This window comes from Leptonychotes weddellii, chromosome 14 (genome assembly GCF_054177405.1).
Source record: "Leptonychotes weddellii isolate Sample4059 chromosome 14, ASM5417740v2, whole genome shotgun sequence".
Taxonomy (NCBI): Eukaryota; Metazoa; Chordata; class Mammalia; order Carnivora; family Phocidae; genus Leptonychotes; species Leptonychotes weddellii.
Genome location: NC_138382.1, coordinates 43,482,230 through 43,499,021, shown reverse-complemented (window position 1 = coordinate 43,499,021; position 16,792 = coordinate 43,482,230). Strand labels below are relative to the sequence as shown.

Below are 16,792 nucleotides of genomic sequence, written 5' to 3'. Positions count from 1 at the left end.
CATGAGAGACGATGGACTCTGAAAAACAAACAGGGTTCTAGAGGGGAGGGGGGTGGGAGGATGGGTTAGCCTGGTGGTGGGTATTAAGGAGGGCACATTCTGCATGGAGCACTGGGTGTTATGCACAAACAATGAATCATGGAACACTTCATCTAAAACTAATGATGTAATGTATGGGGATTAACATAAGAATAAAAAATAAATAAATAAATAAAGAGTTCTTGATTTAGACTGCCATAATCAGGATATATTTATTCTGCTAAGAAAACATAAATATTGGCTTTAATTTCTATAATCTGTGATTAAAAACTGATTTCATGGGGCGCCTGGGTAGCTCAGTCAGTTACGTGTCTACTTTGGCTCAGGTCATGATCCTGGAGTCAGGGGATCGAATACCGTGTCGGGCTCCCTGCTTGGCGGGGAGCCTGCTTATCCCTCTCACTCTGTCTGCCTCTCCTCCTACTTGTGCTCTGTCAGTCAAATAAATAAATAAAATCTTTTAAAAATAAAAACTGATTTCATTATTGATATCCTTGTACTTATATCCATCCAAAAGACAAATAGCTTCTGATACAACTTGTTAAAGAATGGAATAGCTATCAAGACATACAGGCTCAAGATATCCATGCAGTCTTTTTGACCATACCATAGAAATCTGAAATAATGCCTAAGAGAAGCATTTCCATTCATTATAAGTGACCTGGTCCAGGCATCAGCAAACTAAAGCCAAATCTGGCCCACTGGCTCTTTCTTAATGGCCCATGAGCTCAGAGTAATTTTTTATATTTATAAAAAGTGAAAAATAAATTTAAAAGATAAAAATTTTGACATGTAAAAATGATATGGCATCCAAATTTGAGTAACGTTAGTGTCCAGTGCGTCCATCAGAGCTCCACTATACCCACCCATTCACTTCTTGTCTATGGTTTCGTGCAGGCTTAACTGGCAGCACTAAGCAGTTCCAACAGAGATGATCTGGCCCTTCACCAAACACGTGTGCAGATCCTGATTTTAAAAAAATAATTGCCCTCCTTGAAATAGTCTTTTATATGCCATTCTGACTGACAAACCTGTTTTAGGCAGTACTGTGTGCGTTTGGTAAAGTGGATCTTTCTACTAAGTTTCCCTGCCTTCCTGCCTTGTGTAGGCTGGTTCCTCCCTATTTTCCCACCCGTCATCCATCCAGTACCCTCCCATTCCACCACAGATGGGCTAAGGCTTTCCACGCTTGCAGTCAGAGATAAGTGTGAGGACTGAAGAAGGAGCACAGAATTGGGATATGGCTGGCTTTGAAGAAAGAGGAAGAGATCCACAAGCTAAGGAATGTAGGTGACCTCTAGAAACTCAAAAGGCAAGGAAACAGATTCTTCTCTAGAGCTATCAGAAAGGAACATAGCCCTGTTAACACTTTAATTTTATCCCTGTGAGATAAAGACTTCCAACCGGCCGAACTTTGTAATAAGTTTGTGATGTTTAAGCCACTAAATCTGTGGTACTCTGTTACAACAGCAATAGAAAACTAATTAGATAGATAGATGTAAAATATTATATAATACATGATATTTATCTAGATAGGCATATGATATAGATAGATACTGATGTGAATACAGAAATAGATGTAGATATTTCAACAGATTGTGTTTTAGTGGAAATTTAATGTTCCCTCTACCATATTTGTGTATAGCTCTAATTTAAAATAAACAGTTTTGTCCTTTTTAAAGCTATTTTGACCTTCATCTGGTGATTTTGGGAGGAGGAGGAATAGAGTCTTTTCTCAAAGAACCCTTAATCACACCTTACAATGTAAGAATTTACTCGTGTTATGTGCGATCTGCAGTAGGCATCATAACAGATGCCTAAAGTAGTTTTGTGAGAATATCTTTCTCTCAAACATTTACTCAGTGTCTGACTTTTGATGTGTAATGGGGCCTATCTATGTTTATCTTAATATTATTTTACAGTCTTAGAATGGAAAGGCTGAAAATAATGTTGGAGGTCTGCCATCTATGAAAAGGTTAAAAATTGTTCAAGATTTGGGGAAATGATTAATTGACTTACCCATTTTAGAGTTCATACAAACAGCTTTATCACTCTCTACCTATTTCCTGCAATTTTGTATGTGGCTATGATAATTGGAAAAATGAAATAAATTGCCTTTACTATTTCAGAACAAAGAGGACTAGTTTTGCATTGAGAATGTTCACCTGATAAAGCAATATTCTTGCCTTTATTTATGGCTTCATTTATTCTTGTCTGTTTATATTTTAAAAGCATATGTGACTATAACTAGCAGTGAATTTTACTATTATTTTAAAAACTTTATAAATACTGTCTTTTATTTCAAAAATAAAACATACTTGTTTAAAATTCAAACTATTGCAGGATGCCTGGGTGGCTCAGTTGGTTAAGCGTCTGCCTTCAGCTCAGGTCATGATCTCAGGATCCTAGGATCAAGCCCTCTGCTCAGCTGGGAGCCTGCTTCTCCCTCTCCCTCTGCCCCACCCCCTGCTCATGCATGCTCTCTCTCTCTCTCTCAAATAAATAAATAAAATCTTTAAAAAAATAAAATAATTTTTTTTAAAGTAAAAAAAAAAATTTCAAACTATTGCAAAATCTTGTAACTTAAATGAAAGTTTCTTCTCTACTTGACTCTTTCCCTCCTTAGGCACAGTTACTATTAAGACATTACTGCACTTCCTTCCAGACATTTAAAAAATAACAATCTAGAATAGTTATAAGAGTGGTTGGGTTTTTTTGATTAATTTAATAAAGATAATTATTTTAGGGGAGCCTGGGTAGCTCAGTCGGTTAAATGACCCACTCTTGATTTCAGCTCAGGTCATGATCTCAGGTCTCAGGGTCCTGAGGTCAAGCCCTGCATGGGGCCCTGTGCTCAGCAGGGAGGTTGCTTGAGATTCTCTCCTTCTCCCTCTCTGTGTGTCCCTCACCCAACTTGTGTGCACCCGTGCTCTCTCAAATAAATAAAAAGATCTTAAAAAAATTAAAGATAATTATTTTATAATATATTGTTCTACATGTTGCTATTTTCATGTAATAATATATCAAAATACATCTTTCCATGTCAAGTCAGATAGACATATATTAATCGTTTAAAAGGTGCTGCATATTCTCCAGGGTGGACATGCCGTACTTTTATCTAGTTACTCCCATACTGAATGACTTATAGAATTTTCTCAGGTTTTCTTTCCCTAATTTAAACTATGTCACATGTGTGCAAGTATTTTTTAAGATAAATCTCCACAAGAAAAACTAATTGGTTGAAAGCATGTACATCTGATATTTTGACAGATTGTATTGCTCTCCAAAGCCTGTCCCAAGTTAAACTCACATAATCAGTGTATGAGACTGTTCGTTATCTAATACCCTCTCCAGCACTATGTACCATCTGTCTTATCATTTCAATCTAATGTGAAAATGGCACTGCATTGTTTTTGTTAGAATTTTCCTAACTTAAAAGAAGATGCAATAACTTCTCAAATGTTTATTGGTCATTTGAACTTCTGCTTTCATGAATTGCCTACGTTTACACTTTTTTTTCAAATGGGAAGTCTTAAGGATTTTTTTTTATTGACTCATATGAACTCTTTATATATTAATTTACTTGTTTGTTGAGCTTAAAATTTTCTCCAGTTATTGCATATCTTGGAATAGTGTTTGAGGTATATTTTCCCCCACCACATTATTATCAATATGTCAGTCTTTAATGATTCTGTGTTTTTGCATTCTTTCTAAAAAGAACATTCCCAACCAGAGATTCTAAAATAAACATTCTCTTTTACTTCCATTTAATATTTTTATAATTTTGTAAAAAAATAGCTCTTTAATCCATCTGGATTTTGAAATATTGTCTTTGCATGGGTATTTTATATGTTTTACATTTCATAAAATTTTAAAAAAATAATGTTTTGAGTTTATAAACATATGTGATTGTATTGAATTTTAAAATAACCTCATAGCTAAATGTAACTATTTTAAGAACATATCTCTGCCCAAATGCCTTACCAAAATTCACCCAAAAAAGAAAATGCTGAGAAAAAAAAAATACAACATCCCCATTTTTTAAAAGAAATGAATGTGCATGTGAGCTAAATAGCAATGCTTTATAAACTGAATATGCCTATTAACCACCTAAGTTATTATAATTTCTTCCATTTTTTAACGCAAGAAAGGATTTAAATGAAATCTTGACTGCATCTGTGGTTTGGAAGAAAAGCTGTCTGTGAGAGGTGCTTCTCTCTAGTTAAAATGATAGTTTATTTTAGCTTAGAGAAAGTTGAACAAACTTGATAGTTGTTTCATTTTGAAAAAAGCCTGCCCCCCCACAATAGTACTAGATCTTTTTTTCTCCAATTTTATTAAGATTTAATTGATATACATCATTTATATGTTTAAGGGGTAAAGCATAATGTGTTTGACTTCCGTGTGTTGGGAAATGATTACCTCTATGAGTTTAGTTAACATCCATCATCACCTTATATAGATACAAGAAAAAGCAAGAAAATAAAAAAATAAAAAATAAAAGAAACACATTTTTTTTTTTTGCTTGCAATGATAACTCTTAGGATTTACTGGCTTAACATTTTTCATATCTCAGAAGCAGATTAGCGAAGTATTGGACATTCACATGGACCAAAAGAGGCTATTAAACCTCAACAAACCTAGCTCTTAATTCATATATTACAAAAAGTAGAATCTTCTGCTGTTTACTCACATAATACCTGTGTAAATGCATGCAGTGAAGGCCCTCCAGGGGATTTTCTAATGAAATATTTTAAAAATCAGTTTTGGAAAGAGAGAAAGTGATTTGTTGAAAATTTTAGCCTGGGAAGCATTTCATTACTCTACATTAGAAGAATGAACTTGGAAATGCAACTAGTCTGAAACACTAAATCTTTAAAGCCTCACCAGAATTATGGGAGGCAAAGAAGGGGAAAAAATTATGGAACAATCTTCTCATGGAATGTTAAGAATTGGAAGGGACTATAGAGATTTTCTAAAATATATTTTAAGTTCCAACTCTTCATTTTTTTTTCTGTTTATTCCAGAAAGGAAAAATAATTTTAATTGTAGATTCATAATTAGGACAGACGTTATATAAAATCCATGTTAGTGTGTTCTATATAAATTATCTTAAAAAATAATTTCATGAAACAGTGCCCATGTTAGAATATCCCCAATCAATTCATAGAACTCATGAGAATATCTGAAAGCTGGTACTAGTTTTTCCTATCTTTCTACAGAATGCTATTAAAAAGTGTAATTAGAACAATATTACTTCAGTAGTTTGCATATGTAAATCTCAATGCCCAAATTCCTAATTTTGTGTGTGTTTACAGCTTAGATTACTTACTGGATAAATATATGCAAAACGTCTTCATTTGGAATTTTTTTACAACACAATTTTTGACATACCTCCTGCAATGCTACTGAGATGTTTTTTGTCTTTTTTTTGTTTTATTTTTAAGATTTTATTTATTTGAGAGAGAGAGACAGAGATAGCCAGAGAAAGAGCACAAGCAGGGAGGAGAGGGAGAAGCAGACTTCCCGCTGAGCAGAGAGCTGACTGGAGCTCATCCCAGGACCTTGGGATCATGACTTGAGCCGAAGGCAGACGCTTAACAACTGAGCCACCCACTCAGGCACCCCTGAGATGCTTTATTTTTATATATTCTTTTTTTTTTTTTTTAGATTTTATTTATTTTTCAACAGAGAGAGACAGCGAGAGAGGGAACACAAGCAGGGGGAGTGGGAGAGGGAGAAGCAGGCCTCCCGCGGAGCAGGGAGCCCAATGCGGGGCTCGATCCAGGGACTCCAGGATCATGACCCGAGCCGAAAGCAGTCGCTCAACCAACTGAGCCACCCAGGCGCCCCTATTTTTATATATTCTGAAATTCATAGACAGCACCAGTGTTTTGACCAAATTAGGGTTATTAAGGTTCCTTCCATTAGATTTGATAGTGGAAGGTGGGAACCTTTTGGTCTCTTTTTCTTTAGAATTGGTAGCTGTCAGGTACAGGGCTGATTAGCCAGTGAGCATCTTTCTGGTCCTGCAGAGAAAGTTTGTCTACAGTATGGGAGAACATAGAGAGTGAGACTCTCCCAGCATACATTAGACTCAAGCCAGTTCTAGCCTTAAACTTCCTGGCTAATGAGCAAATGAAGTCTACCCGTTTACTCAAGGTAGTTTCATTCTATTTTAATCATTTGCAACTAAGAATGCACTGTGGACCCTGTAGATACTCAGACTAAGAAAACAAATATATTTACACAATACATATAAACGCCAGTGTATTGCAATAGGAGAAAGCGAATGCATGAGTGAAGGTGCAACTGTTGATCCCTCCACATTATACAGCCCTCACTTTTCCTTCATGATGACTTGTCTGGTAAGGAACAGTGCAGGACTGAATGAAGGTGTCACTATCAATCAGTGTTTCAAGATTAGTAAAGCTTAATAATTTTCTTATTTTTCAAATAGAACATCAGTGTTTTCCTTTTTGCACACAAATGGGTCATTTTGTGCTTATCCAACTTTGAGAACCATTATTTGATAACATAGTTCCTTAGAATCTCAAAATAAATAAATCTCTGTTTTATTTACCAGGATGGAGGGTTTCACTTAACATTTCCTTTGAATATTCCAAAACCTTTACTGGATTTTTAAAATTGATTTCCCCTAAATGTGTTCCAGTTCTCCATTGGAGCAAATAAGAAGCTCCTAATAATAGAGTGTAAATACATTTATGTGAAATGTCCCAATTCGTATATTATTCTTTTGTAAAAACCCTTCTCAGAACAAAATGGTTTGTTGCACAATTTGATAAAAATCATTGAAGATTTCTATAATGCTCCTATCCTGTTTACTTATTTTATGACTCAATTTTATGTAAGTGTATGCACAGTACTGTCACAGGGGTGTTTGCTGTGAAGAGGATATTTGAAACGTTGATGAGAGTTAGTTGCCAAAGCATCGGTAAAGAGTAAATTTTTCTTTGTCCTTTCATGCTAGCTTGGGTGCAAAGTATGCCTTGTTTAAGAATAACTTTAATTTAGGGCGCCTGGATGGCTCAGTTGGTTAAGTGACTGCCTTCAGCTCAGGTCATGATCCTGGAGTCCCGGGATCGAGTCCCGCATCGGGCTCCCTGCTCAGCGAGGAGCCTGCTTCTCCCTCTGACCCAACCCCCTCTCATGTACTCTCTCTCATTCTCGCTCTCTCAAATAAATAAATAAATCTTTAAAAAAAAAAAAAGAATAACTTTAATTTTACCTGATCTTCCACATCTAGGAAAATTGAGGTCAATTGATTATTTCACGACAAACAAATGACCTTTAATAAAATGAGAATTTCCCTCACTATCAATGACTTTCAAATGATCCACTGGTGCAGGATAAAATAAAAGATGAGAAATAGCCTTGTATTGACAGACCACATTAATAATGGTATGATATCGGTATTGATTTCTTCACCCTTTCTTCTATAGCAAAGCAGCTTTAAAGAGCTCACTCCCCAGAAAGTAAGCATCCTTCATTTTCTCCACAGTGACTGTTCTGTCGTTATAGCTACTGCTTTGCACATGTCCATTATAAAACTCAAAATCCTGAAATCCCAAAGCCTTAGCTGGTGTCAACGTAGAAGACATATCAAAGTTTTTTCTCATCCCTAGTATCTTAGTAGAGAATAACCACAAAACCTTAGAATGATTCCTGGATTCTTAATCTAGAAGTGATTATTAAAATATAAGCATCCTTGAAATGCAATGTGAAACAAATTGGTGCTGTTAATAGCTTTAAAAGATTGGTTATTTCATCAGATTATAATGTCACCCTAGTGTAATTGTTCCCTGAGACGTAAGAAGCAGAAGGAAGGAATGAGCTCTAAATGGTGGCCTCAGCTACGTCAGGATTGGCAAATGTTTTCTATAAAAGTCCAGGTAGCAAATTTGAGGGCTATAGGTCTCTGGAGCAACTACTCAACAATACATACATGAATGGATGTGACTGTGTACCAATAAAACTTTATTTACAAAAAGAGGTAGTGGGTTGGATTTGGCCATAACCTGTAGTTTGTCCACCCCTGAGTGCTCCTTAGGAGGGTGTTCCAGGCTCCATTCCAGGTGATGAAAGGACAGCCTGTAGGGAGGGAGAGGCTGGCCTGGCTACCAAGCCTCAGAGATTGTTATTCACCCAAAAGCTCTCTTCCTTTGTTGCTTGGTATCGCAAGACAAAAACTCAGAGCCTTGACTTCCAGGACTTTATATTTTAGGAGTAGATATACAACATAATATAAATAACTACATTAAAAGGCAGGAAGTAAATTCTGCCATGAAAGAGATAAAAAAAGAGTAAGAGGCAAAGATCCACTAAGCAGGGGGTTAACAGTTCTGAGTCCCTCCCTAAGTTGTCAAAGAAAAATGGAGCCTATGTAGTTTAATGCAGCATGTTCCAACAGAAATATAGTGAAGCCACAGATAAGAACCCCGTATGTAATTTAAAATTTCTAATAACCCCACCGGAAAGAATAAAAAAAAAGCAGGTGAAAGCAAATTTAATACTATATTTTATTTAAACCAGTATAGCCAAAATACTATCATTTCAATAGGTAATCAGTATAAAAATTATTTACTAGATTTTTTCATACTAATTCTTGAAATCCAGTATGCATTTTGTACTTACAGCTCATCTCAATTTAAAGAAGCTACGTTTCAACATCTTAACTGACACGTGTGGCAGGTAGCTATCATATTGTGTAGGTGCAAGCTTAGTGGCCAAGAACATGGCTTTGGATTCAGACATTCCTCACTTTGGGTGCTTAATTCCATGATTTATTTAGTGTATTTGTATCTCAGTCCCCTCATATATAAAATGGGGACAAAAAGAGTGATTACCTACATGTTTTAAAAAGTACGTAGCACAGCGTCTGGCACATCTAAAATGCCTAAGTGATACTTAATATTACTTACAACAAGTGATACTTTTCCTCTCAGTTGTGCATATTAGGATTCTTTGTATATACATACACCCATTGGTTCATTAAAATTGTAAATATGACAGATATATATATATATATACATACTGTATATAGTATACAAGCTAGATGCATTCAAACATTTTAGAGATGCTTGTTTCAAAGAAATATTTCTCTATGGATGCTCACTCCAGATTAACTTTGTAGCAAAAGTACAATAGTCACTGATACTGGATTTCAGAAGAAATTGTTTGCTTCTAAGTGCTACCATTGTTAAATAAAAATGCTTCTTACCCTTTTTAATCTTTTGAAAATAAGCTAAATGTTAAAACCATGGTGTCCTTTATAATTAACTATTGAAAAACACATGATTAGGAATGTAAAATGTCATTGTTTCTAATCTTAATTTAAAATAAAATGTCATTTTGACCTTCTTCAGGAGATTCATCTCCCTGAAAGATAATCTAAATTGAACTGGAGCACCTATAAAGAACAAAGATTAGGTTTCCCTAACTCACAAGAAACACGGTTGTTAGAATGCAGTTACTTTACAGGGTATTTATTTATTTGAGAGAGAGAAAGAGAGAACACAAGCAAGGAGAGGGGCAGAGGGAGAAGCAGGCTCCCCACAGAGCAGGGAGCCCACTCAGGGCTCAATCCCAGGACCCCTACCACCTCACCAGAAGGCAGACGCTTAACCTACTGAGCCACCCAGGCACCCCTAGAGGGTACTTTTGTATTTGAAGATTATGTAGCCATTTTATATCTTTGATGCCCTCCTTTTTGGTATTTGGTTTCTTACTCTTGCCTAATACTATAATGCTTGGCCATACGTTTTGAATGATTGAGCTTTGTAGTGACCAGAATGAGTTTGAATATCACTTTGTTAAACAGGCTATTCTGCCACTTGGAATTTAGTTAGTTGCATATAGAAAGTCATATTGGAAGAGGCCATACAGAACTTCCATGGTTTAATATTCAGAAATGAAAGTGTTGAGGGTGAAGACTCAAAGAGATGAAATTCAAGGGGGAAAAAAAAAAGATTAAAAAGAGTAAAAGGGAAGGGTGTGCCTGGGTGGCTCAGTCATTTAAGCATCTGCCTTCAGCTCAGGTCATGATCTCAGGGTCCTGGGATGGAGCCCCGCCTTGGGCTCTGTGCTCAACAGGGAGTCTGCGTCTCCCTCTCCCTCTGCCCCTCCCCCCCCACTTGAGCGCTCTGTCTCTCAAATAAATAAATAAAATCTTTTTAAAAAAATCATAAAATGGCAAGTGAAGAAAATAGAAGAAAGAATTCAAACCCAAAGCCTTGCTAGGTGTGGGTGATTCTAAACAAACAGTCTCTGTTACACTCAGTATTTCAATAAAATTATATAGAGCAGGACTTTTCAGCTTTGCTGTTGGGAACATTGCTAGGGCACATCAAAAACACCAGAAACTCTGCCAAAGAACAAATTCAAATAACATTGTCCTGTCTTATCTGAGTCTGGCTCAAAATTACCGGCATATCTGCCGCAAGTAAGGAAATATCTGGGTTAGTGAAGCCAATCTTGTGATACCAGAATTCCATCCTTCGTGAGTTTTGCTTTTTTATTTTTCCCGAAGAAGACAGCTGTGGAAAAGAATGCAAAATTTATCATCAGGCACTTCACGTGTGGCATTATGAATTGTATCCTTAAGAAATAATTGACATGCTAGAGTATATTTCCTCCTTGGTCCAGTGGGTTATTTATATTAATGCGGTTGTAACTTCTAGTATTTTGTAGACATCAATGCAGAAGTGACTATGATTCTTAGATATTTTTGACAATTATTTCACATTTATGTATTTATCCATTCAGACAACTTTTATTCATTCAACTAAAAATACTGATTGAGTGCCAACTGCCAACTGCAACTAACGAGTTTAGATACTATAGAGACAAAACAAAGACAAAGACATTTAATTCTTTTTGCAGAATATCCACCAGCTTGCAAATGCCTTTATATTATTACTGAATGTTACTTAAAATACCAGTCATCGTTTTCTCTAATTGCATTAGACTTTCATTGTGAGCTGCCTGTAGTGCAGTGTTTAAAATCTTTTTACAGGTTACGCAAAACATGGTATCCCGTCTTGTTTTTTGGTATCCTGTATTTTCATTTTAATCACATATTTATAAAATTGGAAACTTTGACTTAATAGTGTGAGTCAGAAAACTCCCGTGTCTAGCTTTGTTTTCAAGGGAATTGTTGGCTACTGGATAATTTCTTCATGTGAAATCGTGCTGGACCTCAATTGTGTAAGAATAACTAGTTTCTCTGGTGTATGTGCTTGTCTTTATTTGCATTTATGAAGCAGAAGACTAGATCATACTTTGCCATATTTGGCTCTCAGCTGTGGAACTCTGATCAGCAAACCTTTTAATCATGCCAGATTATGTGATTGTTTTGTGACACAGATGTACAGTCATCAGGGATTAGAGTTTGTTGTTTTAAAATTGTCATTTCAGCAGTCTGTGTGCAGATACAGGATTGCCTTCAAAAATCTAAATATGGATCTTTCTGAAAATACAGACAAATACATTAGAAAAGGAAGACTTTATTTATTTTTGCCATACAACTCCCTAGAATCCCAACATAAATAAATAAATAAACTAAACCTAAAATATTTATAAGTTTGCTTTTACTGGATTTATTTACTCTTCTCTATAAAATTATAACCTCTAAGTACGGACACATTTTAAATATACAGGCAATTGAAAGAATAATCACTCACTTTAATGTATACATGGTTAAACTATTAGAAAAAAATGACTATATTATAAGCTTACAACTTGATATATTTATGGATAATCTCAGAAATGTAATGAAAACATATTATATTGTGCCTGAAAGTACATTAGGCTCTTGGTAAGTGACTCTACCCCTTCGGGGTCCTTGTCATTAACAGCCAAATGTAATTTTGGCTAAATCCATTCAAGATTTTGTTTTTAGCTAACATTTATTTAGTATTTCTTGTTTGCCAGATTCTGGGTCTTTTAGATACTGTCTTATTTTTGACACTTCATTGTGGGATTTTAGAGGGAGATGTATGGGGTTGATTGAATTGGGATATAAAGAAGCCATTCATATCAGCAAGGTAAACTGAGGACACACACCAAGATAATATAGGTATCCAATGGCAGCAGAGATAGGACTAGAACCTATAATTCCTAAATCCTATGGTCTTTCTACTGTACCCACTGTTATTTTGACCCTCAAAGTAGGGATGAGCACTGAAATTAACTCAGGCTCCTCGGTATGAACCTAAATGACTTTATTGCACATAGACCTCTGTGTGATAACTGATAACTTCTTGACCTAAAAGATTGGTAGGGACAATAAATGTTTCAGGCATGCAGAGATGGATGTAGTTGATGGTCTAACCAGAGTCCCTTAGATCCCTTTTATTGGTGCTGTGGTCCCATCCTCCTGCTTCTGTGTGCTATGCTGTGAATAGTTTGCATATTTGAATTGTTTTCCCTTTGGACTCCTGGAACACAGGATACTTCCTCCTTCCACAACTCACCCCCTATGGCCTTACACCAATAAATAACCAACGAAGGAACACAAAAGCAGAGGTTACTGAACTTTAGATAGGACAAACTCTGAGGGGTAATATATTCTGCTTAGCTTCTTGAGGGGTAAGGCTAAAGCTGACATTTTACCTGAAATTGCACCTTTGCTTGGTTTCTTACACTTTTTGTTTTACTTATTCATGCCCTTGCTCATTCTCCTCCCCTCAAAAAACTTCTTAATAAGTTATTTGCACTTGAATCCTTACTTTGGAATTGGTTTCTTGAAAATGTGAACTGAGAAAAATGTTTTGCCTTTGAAGTCGTTCTACCTGAGTTTTATACCTTATTTGTCTCTTTCTACACTGTCAGCTGTTATTCTTTGCTACTCTCTTTATTTATTTATTATTTTATTTTTTTAAAGTAATCTCTACACCCAACATGGGGCTCGAACTCATGACCCCCGAGATCAAGAATCCTATATTCTACCGACTGAGCCAACCTGGCACCACCTTATTCTTTGCTACTCTCTATATGCCCTTTCCCACTAGCCTTATATAAAACATTCTAGGTTCTAAAATTTGGCTGCTTCTGATGTGTTATCGATTAGACAAAGCAGACTTGATAGATTTATGTGTAAAGTTAGAATGTGCAGCTATGAGGACTTGGGTGTTCTATAGATACTTGTTTCTGTTAGTTTTCTCTTTCACAGTTTTTCTGAGAAGTGACTTCCAAATAAACGAGGGCTACATGAAGCAGGTAAAGAACATGAGATGGTCTAATAAAGCACCAAGTTATGCAGTACAAAAAGAGAAGCAAGCGAACACCATAATCAGATGCTAATTGTGCTGCACATTCGGATTGAGCGACACTGGTCAAAGAGCAAACATATCAGGCCCTCTTCACCCTGATACTCTCCCTTCCTCCAGGCCCATCAGCAGGCCATTCATGTGAATCAACACATTCTCCATCAAGTGATCACAGAAGTAAATCAACTCGGTCAGAACGTCTAGGATCTCAGGATTTGTGGGCACCTGGCTACTTATTGGGTTGAGACATCTCTCTCTTTTGGGAGTCAGCTTAAATATGAAGAGTTTGATCATGTAGGACACACTTGGCAATATCTCTTTGGGTATCTTTTCACATTGTGTTGTGGCCAGAAAACATGATTGTACAGCAAACCTTGGCTTTCTACTCTGCCAGCTTTCTGAGGCCTGCTGTAAAGGTCGTTCAGTGCAGTAGGAAAAATACGAAAGTGCCCCTCCCACACCATCTCAGGTGCTTTCATGCCCATATAAATTAAATGTAGTCAGTAATGCCCTGCTGGGTGTGTCATGGACAATACTATTTATAATTTCCTTTTCCACAAAGCTCAATAGGCTCCAAGGGATCTATCTGCAGGGAACAAACATGTTCTACTTTAGAGCCAGAATGATTCATCCTTATTTTTTGTTCTTTAAAAAATTTTTTTTGCTATTTCCGTTATGGTAATCCATGGATTGAGGATCCACTGTGTGAACTATGTGGCCTGAGAGCCTTATCTTTATCTATAAAATTCTTCCTTGTTACCTACAGAGTGTAAATTAGTGGTATAAACAAGACTTGGGGAGGATATCGTTAAACTAGTTAAGTGAACAGGCAGCTCTAGTACCCTTAAGCACTTCAAAAGCATGTATTTATCCACAAATAGCTACTATGCTAATTACTGCTTGTTATTATTTAGGTCATTAAATCTACTTCCCTAGAGGACCGCACTAGACAGCTCTTTGTTTTGCAGCCCACTTTGACCTACTGTATACTGTTAAATGGAGTCAAACTCTGTTTCTCAAGAAACACTATTTGCTGACTCTATTTAGTAATTCAGACTGGCCTTCCCCGACACGGTTTTTATCGTGCTTCAGTTACATCCATGTGACTGAGGAGTTGGAGGCTGCTGGTGCTCATTCTAATAGTGCTTATGACACTTTCAAAATCATAAACATGTTGCTTTTTTTAGCTTCAGAAAATAGTCTTGCATCTTTACTATATATTGTGGATTCATTGGTATAAACATATTAACGATGAAACAATGTAAATGATAACTTGTCTTGATTGAGATATTGCCATATCAAAATGGTGAAAACAAAAATAGTCTCCTGCCTTGCTGACTCTGTCCTCATTACCGGGAGAAGCACAAGCAAACAGAGAAAAAGCCCCGTAAACCATTATTTCTGTTACGTGTTTTGAAGAAACCTGCTTTGCTGAAATTAATCACCTTTAAACTATAAGCTGATTCTGCATTCCATAGCGTTTTCTTGGAAAACTAAACAACAGTGATATTCTTCTCATTGAATGACCATCTTTTTTTAACAGCAGGGGTATAGTGGAATTGAGGGTAGCTCTTTTTAATAGAATCTAATGATAATTCATAGCTGTAAACATGTGGACATTTCAAAACATTTTGTGTTAATTTAATTTATTATGAATGAGTATAATACACTATTCTAGGAAAGAAATTTGTTCCAGCCCAGTGCTGGTACTCTTCAGGTCACTGGACCATAAAACTTAGCTAACACATACAAGTTTCCCTTGTTACTTTGGCTACCAGGAACCTCAGAGATAATCCTGGGCTTAATTGCTGAAATTATCCTTATCTGTAAATCACTTAGTCTTATTTTAATGGTCCAGTTAAATATGCCTTTTTGTAATTAATCAAAGCAAATGCATTTGGGACTAATCATAAAATAAACAATAGACAATCTAATTGTGGCCTGTCAGATAAAAAGGAAAAAGATTAATAAAGTTCTTTACAGAAAATGGTTTAAACAAGAGGTTTCCTTCATTATCCAAATCTAATTTACTTCTGAGAACACATTGCATATTTCACTATTCAAAATAGTGAAAAAACAAAAACTTGTCCCCCATTCATACAAAAACACCAATCAATTTTTTTTCTAATTTGATTAAAATATTTTCAAACAGATGATGGGAGATTTTTATACAATGCAAAGCATTTAAAACACCAGTAGCCTAAGTATGTAATACTAATGAATTCACTGATGGTATGTTTTTATGCAATTTGCAATAATACTGTTCAGTATTAGATATAGATTATACTTCAACACATAAGCAATGTGTTCTAAGATATAAATAAACAATCCAGGAATCACTTAGGTGAAATATTCAACTGTCTTTGTGATAAAGCAGTCTCATTTCCCCAAAGGCAGAAGGAGATGGGGGAGCTCTTGGCAGAGGCCAAGGTTAAGGGGCTCATGGGTGAATGCCAGGCAGGACTACAAAACAAAGGTACTTATGAGCTTTGCTGCAGAGATCCTGCTACCATCTTTTCCAAGGAAGAACAAAAACTCATAGCAACTTTGAATAAGCCAGCTGTGCAGTTTCTGTATAACAGAAGTAACAAAACTTAATATACCAACATATCTGACAAGGATTTGTTGAAAAACTTAACTGCTTGACAAGCTGTCCCTGAGTTTTAATGGAAGGGTCCTATTCATAAAAGGATGGCTACTGGGGACAAATTTTGCTCTTGATCTTTTTAGGACGAGAGCTTGGAGATTGCTGATTTTGTTGTAATTCCATCATCTACACCACTGTGAAGACACAGACCAAGGTAGAATTCCCTGAAGCCTGAATTTATAGAGACTGAATATTTTGCTGAATGAATTCTAGGATGGCCAGAGATGGAATTATGCCCTCGTGGAGGCCACAGACAGGGCAGCCAGAGGCTCCACCATCTGGAAGAGGATGAGGACTGGAGTGGCTTGTATCTATATCACGCACCTGGCCACTGGGCTAATCTCCACCACTGAACTGGCAAGCAGACCTGAGCTGTCCTCCTTGCAGCCCAGCTTCTCTGCTGTGTTCCTGGCAAGCTCCCAGGCACCTTCTATTTTTCACTGAGTCTAGAAACCATCTTTTTAAAAATAAGTCAGCATATGATGGTGCTCTTTTTTTGATGCAGTGAATTAGTTCTGTCTCTCCCCAAGCGACTGTGTTCACTTATTGATGTAAAAGTCCATCTAAGTTCTCTTTTCCCACGTGAGAATACTCAGAGCCAGGATATTTTAGTTCTCAGAGGAAAACGTACAAATGAGTGTAAGCTGTATAAATGACCTTTTGTTTGCAATGTTTTTCTGATGTTTACCACCTATTCAGGCTTCTTTTGGGGAGTTCCCTTTGGAGTTAAGTGCAGTAACTCCCAGAAGGATTCTGAAGTTGTTGGTTGGTGTCTACACAGCACCTACCCATTCATTCCTGAGAGGCTGTTAAAAAG

The 16,792-nt window shown here is 36.4% G+C and overlaps 1 pseudogene; it reads left to right on the top strand.

Moving 5' to 3' along the window:
- The window catches only part of LOC102748112 (BTB/POZ domain-containing adapter for CUL3-mediated RhoA degradation protein 3 pseudogene), a 38,309-nt pseudogene extending 21,740 nt beyond the window's left edge, over positions 1-16,569 (top strand).
- The last annotated feature ends 223 nt before the right edge of the window (positions 16,570-16,792 follow it).